Consider the following 6,013-nt stretch of genomic DNA (forward strand, 5'->3'; position numbering starts at 1 on the left):
AATGAGGTCGATAGGTTTAATTTATCGTGCGATTAATTGATTTATCGTTTATCGCGACAGGCCTAAAAGTAGCTGTTTAAAATTCTCCTAAGATGCTACAAAATCTGATTTGGTGTGAAGTGCAACCAGTGAGCTGCTATATTACAGATTAAACCCTTCAGTAAAACTTCATTATAAATTATTTTCTGTATCTTCTGGGTTTGGCAAAGTTGAGAAAAGATAAATAATTTGAGCTCTGCTATTGACATTTTAATTAGAAGTATTTCACATTAATATATGTAAAATGTAACATCCTCCCACAGATCCAACCTGGAAGCGTCGTCTCACTGAACGACTGAAGTTTTCACCAGCAGCTTCCTACTCACAGGCACCGAATCCGTTTTCCTCTGTAAGCCAACAGCTTTGGCTTCTCCGAACACGTTCTGATCCAGACAATCAAAGCTAATTAGTGCAGATTCACAGGCTGAAGTTACTGGAGCTGAAAACTTAAATAAGAAAATATTTTTACATTTCAAATTTTACTTTTTAGCAACTCCTTTTAAAGTTTTCAGAAATACTTATACTACATATCATTACTCTAAGGTTGTATAGATGGGACGACCACAGTGGAAAACATTGGATGTGACATGAAAATTATTAACATTTAATGATAATAAATGGTTTGGAATGCAGATCCACTGATACCAATATCTGAGGCTTAGTGCTAATTGACTTAAAACGTTTTGTTTTTCTTTTAATGCAGATTTAAATGTATCAAATTCCTAATTAGCAGAGTTAAAACACACCAACAGGCTTTGGTCTAAAAACAGCTTTAACTTCAGTGCAGTTAGGAGGAGAACAGCCGATGTAAAATAAGTAATAAAGAAACTGAAACTGATAAAAACAATGGCAGGACTTCCTTACACTGCAAAACATAAAATATTACCAAGTACTTTTAGTTTAGTTTTCAGCACAGATATCTCAGTACACTTCAAATAAAACAAAACTAACTTAAAAGTAACTTTTCAGTTTGTTTTAAGTCAATAATTCTTACTATTCAGTAAAAATTACTATTTCTGTTGGCAGATATAATAATAAAATGTTTTTCCCATGTTATAAGTTTAGTAATTTACCGATGTCACTTGAACTTTTTCACCAATATTAAGGAGTTATTGCCTCAAGACAAGCTCACATATCTTCCTGAGAAGTTATTTTTAAGTTAGTTTTGTCTTATTTCAACTGTACTAAGATATTTGTGCTAAAAACTAAACTAAAAGTTCTCGGTAAGATTTATGTTTTGCAGTGTGAAAAATAAAACTTCTTTCAAACGGGTCAGAAAATGCAGTTAGGAATCCTAAACATAACTGAACGATAAATCCCGACGCAGAGAATCGGACTGGATAGATTTGCTCTTCAGAATCGGCCACATTGTCTCTGAAACATCTAGAAGTTTGTTCAGTATGGCGGCCATCTTGAAACATGGCCGTCATCCTGAAATTAAAAAAATCCCAAGTTTTTATGCTTGTATGGTTGGATGGTTTTTTACAGTAAGACGCTCCAGTATGACATGAGTTTAAATATTTCCGAAGCAAAACGAGAGGAAACAGAGACACGCAGCGAGTCCAGCAGACAGGAACAAAGTCCTGCTCTCCAGTTTCCTGTCTGCACATCAGCATGGAGGCCCATCAGTAATGAGCTGGCACACACCAAGATGGCAGCTCACGCAGCCTCGAGAAAAAAGACGGGGAAAGCTCGTCATGTCCAATGTGTGCAGTGGGAAGAGAGCCACGACCTTTGCTGATGCGGCTGCGACTTCCCTCCAGTCGGCCGCGCTTCTGAAGCTTCGGGAGGAAAATCTGCCTTCAAACACCTCGACTCATGAAGCAGCATCAGGAAGCATCTCCAGTTGCTGCTGCGAATCAGGCTGAGCGACATGGACTGAAGGTTGGTCCTGAGGATCTATGATCAGAACAATTAAAGTGACGACACCAACTATTTATTCAGGTTTTTAGGCAACAGCATGAACAAACAGAAATACTGGAAAATATTCCCATTAAAACAAGATTCTTTAGGACTCCAGTCACATGAAGACGTGTCATTTGTGTCACTAATCTGTAATTTATTGATATTTATTCGCTCCATCAGGATAATAAATTTTACTGGACAATAAACAAAAATATTGTTTTGTTTCACATAATTTAAAGGTAATAATGCCATGATAACGCAAGAACGCATTCTCAAAGATAAATAAACTAACACTGGAACTGGAAGACATTTTAAATGTCCAAAAGAAATAAACATGAAAAATGAATTATTAAGTCTCTAAACAAGAATTATCCTTCAAAAACAGGTTTTAGTTGAGACCAAAACTCCAAACTGAAGATTTTTACCATCCAGTTTGTGGTAAAACAATAAATCATGCAAATGGAAATTATTGAGCTCATTTCAACTTAACGTGCGATTAATTGATTTATTGCCTAATATTTATTGATACTTTTATTGAAAGAAGAGTGGAGGGTTTGACCTTTGCCCTCTCTCACTTTCCTGTCTGGCGACTGCTAAAAGGAAGGCGACTCAAGCCAACGACCTTAAAAAATAAAACAATCCGGACAGTTTTAAAAGTTTTTAAACATAATTAATTGGAATTTATTGTGATAATAAAATTCTTGCGATAAGAAATTTATCACAATAAATAATCAATCAAGTTTATCCGTAAATCACATTTCAGCAACACGGCAGTTCAAAGTGAAAACAAATAAACAGACAGACGTCACATTCTGGATTTATTTTTACTTGTTAGCATTTAATTATTACTACTCTTGTTTTTTTGTATTATTTTTTCTTTCTCTTTTCAACTTATTCTGTTGTGTTTTTGTTTTTGCTCAGCACTTTGGTTCGGTTTTAAACCCGTTTTTAAAGAGATATCTAAATAAAACCAGTAACAGACATTACTACGCCTGTTGCATTAAATCAATTAATATCGCGATAAATTAAAACAAGCTCAATAATTTCCATTTCCATGAATTATTTGTTCTCTTTTCTCTCTTTTTCTACCAAAAACTGGATAATAAGTTAATTTTGTTTATAGAGACTTCATAATTAATTTTATTAGTTTATTTATATTTAAAATATCTTACATTTCCAGTGTTAAATATTCATTATAATTTGAGAATGTTCTTGTATTATTACACCATTATCACCATTATGTTACTTGAAAATGGCCTCAAACCAATAATATTATCGTTTATCGCGATAACATCTGGGACAATTTATCGTCCAGTATAACTGACGGGCTCAGACGTTACATTATGTCCAGTGAGATCATTAAAACAATCAATACACAGAATAACTGGTTTATTTTCCATGTTTTATGGTTCAAACCAACTCTGAATCCTCTCCTACATCAGGGAGAGTTTGTGTCACGTTAGCTGCTGATTTGGTCGGTTTATTCAATCACTCTAATCAATTCACATCTGATTAGATTTCAGATTGCGGCGGTTGATGTTGAAGAAGATGAATATCATGAGTGCGGATTGGCGACATCATCTGATTCTTCCAGTCTGAACTAAATCCAATGACCAGATTCCCCTGAGAGCAATTAGCCGTTCTGCTACCTGGTGGACTTTCACCACCGGACCTGCTGCAGCCTAACAGAGCAAAATAACGTTCGCAGGGAAATGGCCTCCTTTTATTTAAACGCCATCGATATTGGCAGCAGGAGTCCGAGCAGCAAACGGTCATAAAAAACGACTCGCAGAATTTGCAGCGTCTCGCTTGGAGTCTAACTGGCTGCAGCAGGCGGTGAGTTACCAGGGGCGATGAAGAGCGCCGGAGCGAGGACCCGGAGTCACCGCTCGTCTTCCTCCCTTCACTGCGAACGAAAACAAAACCCGACTGCCGCCACCTGGAGGCGACGCCAGCAGCTTGCGGCCTGCGGTTCACCGTTTCAGATCCTGTTTCCTTTTCGTTCTGGTTGAGTCACTTCGGATCTCTACCGCGTTCCTGGGAAATAAAGGTTAGTGGGTTAGGAGTCCAAACAGGACCTTAGTCCACACGCAACCGGATATCTGGGAAACAAATTTATTTTATGAGTTTTGGCCTTTCATCCACAAGGAAACTCAATAAAAACTATTACACTGCAAAATCACAACATCGTACCAAGTATTTTGGTCTAGTTTCTACTGCAAACATCTTGGTAAACTTTAATTAAGACAAACTGACCAGCGACTTTTAAGAAAGAGATTGGGATTTGGTTTAAAGGAACTCAGTGTTTCGGCAGTTTTGTTGTTTTCTGGAAGTTTGTTCCAGATTTATGGTGCATTGAAGCTGAAAGCAAATTAAATAATTTCCATTTGCATGATTTATTGTTTTTCTACCTAAAACTTGATAAGATTCTTCAGTCTGGTGTTTTGGTCTCAACCAGCAATTTTTTAAGGACAACTTTGACTTCATGATTCATTTTATTTGTTGTTTCTGCTGTTTTGTTTATTTTGGATATTTTCCAGTTCCAGTGTTAAATGTTGATCAGAATTTAAAGTTTATTGATCTTTGAGAATGTCTTATTATTATGCCATTATTACCATTATTGTACATGAAAATGGTCTAAAAGCAACAATATTATAATTTATCATAACTTCGTTTTTGTAACATGGCTCCAAATAATGTGCCAACTTGCTTTGACAGATTCCCTGGAATATTATTTCACTTTTAACATGGGAAAAAATATCTTACTACAAGTAATGAAAGTCAGTGGGACTGTAACTTTTTCATCATTATTATTAAATTATTGACCTAAATAAGCTCCAGTATCTCGCTGAAAAGTTAGTTTTGTCTTATTTGAAGTGTACTAAGATATTAGCAGCAGAAAAACACTTGGTAGGATTTTGTGGTTTTGCAGTGCGCTCTGCACAGAACCAGAACATGAAGAAGCAGCTTTCAGCTTCAAATCTGGAACAAACGTCCAGAAAACAACAAAACAGCCGAAACACTGAGCTCCTTTAAATCAAGGCTAAAAACCCATTTGATTCATAACATTAATATATTTGCTTGACGGCTTTGGACAAAATGTTTATTGCTTGTTTCATAATTGACGTTTTAATGGAGCAAAGCCCTTTGAACTGTTTAAACTTCAGACAAACAAAAACGCCAACACGCCCTGTTGGAGTAAAGCAGCATCTTTGGGCCCTGAGTCTCATCAACAAGCATCAGATTGTCAGGTGTGGTGGTTGCGAGGTGGTGAGGAGAGACGCAGAGATCCAGGTTGTGATAAAGGTGATGATGGATTTAATGAAGAAAGCTCAACAGTCCAGAACAGGCAGCATGGCAGAGTTAGCACACAGCTAATTACCGGTAGCAGCTGAGAGGACTGAANAACGAGAGCTGACGCCGACACAGGACTTAACCAGTTCTACTGTGACGATGGACAGACTGACGCCGACAAAGACCCGACAAGAGACAGAGACAACAGGTGGACTTAAACACACAGGGAGGGTAATCAGGTAACTGGACACACCTGGGAAGCAATCAACGGGGAAGACGCAGAAACAACAGAGACTGAGGACAGAAACTGAACACAGAAAAACCTTAAAATACGCAGAAACACGGATCATGACACAGATGCAGATTACAGGCCAACAGTTCATCCTGTTCGTCTAACTGATGGAGTTTGTTGGGAAGAAAAGGCGAATCGGACAGAAACGGAGCAGAGTGCAGCTGCAGAGGTCACCAGATTTAAGCAAACACATGTGATTTATTTAAAGAGCAGATTTAAGGTCCTTTTAAATTGTAGGAAAATTTTATCTGAGGGTAAACTGTCAATCTAGTTGATGCATTTGGTCTAATTTAGCTACCAAATGTTTCAAATCAACGAAAAAACTCGTAGAAAGTCGATGGTAAAGTGTCAGCTTAAGTACTTTTTATGAACTTAAAAATGACATCAGATGGACCAAAACATAAAGTTAAGTGGAAATTTTGGTATTTTAAGGACCAAAATGACAATAATTTATATATATATATATATATATATATATATAAA

General features: G+C 36.8%; 1 protein-coding gene and 1 long non-coding RNA gene across 6 annotated transcripts in view; one reads left to right on the top strand and one right to left on the bottom strand.

The window, feature by feature from the left end:
* LOC106939446 (uncharacterized) overlaps positions 1 to 2,156 on the top strand; it is a 19,518-nt gene extending 17,362 nt beyond the window's left edge. The window contains exon 2 of the long non-coding RNA XR_001422847.1: positions 1,528 to 2,156. This is a non-coding gene — a long non-coding RNA (uncharacterized LOC106939446). The remainder of the gene's footprint in view (positions 1 to 1,527) is intronic.
* lrrc4ba (leucine rich repeat containing 4Ba) overlaps positions 1 to 6,013 on the bottom strand; it is an 80,055-nt gene that overhangs the window by 22,464 nt on the left and 51,578 nt on the right. The window lies entirely within an intron of this gene.

This window comes from Poecilia latipinna, unplaced genomic scaffold, assembly GCF_001443285.1.
Source record: "Poecilia latipinna isolate Pla-1442-1.1 unplaced genomic scaffold, P_latipinna-1.0 Scaffold2875, whole genome shotgun sequence".
Classification (NCBI taxonomy): domain Eukaryota; kingdom Metazoa; phylum Chordata; class Actinopteri; order Cyprinodontiformes; family Poeciliidae; genus Poecilia; species Poecilia latipinna.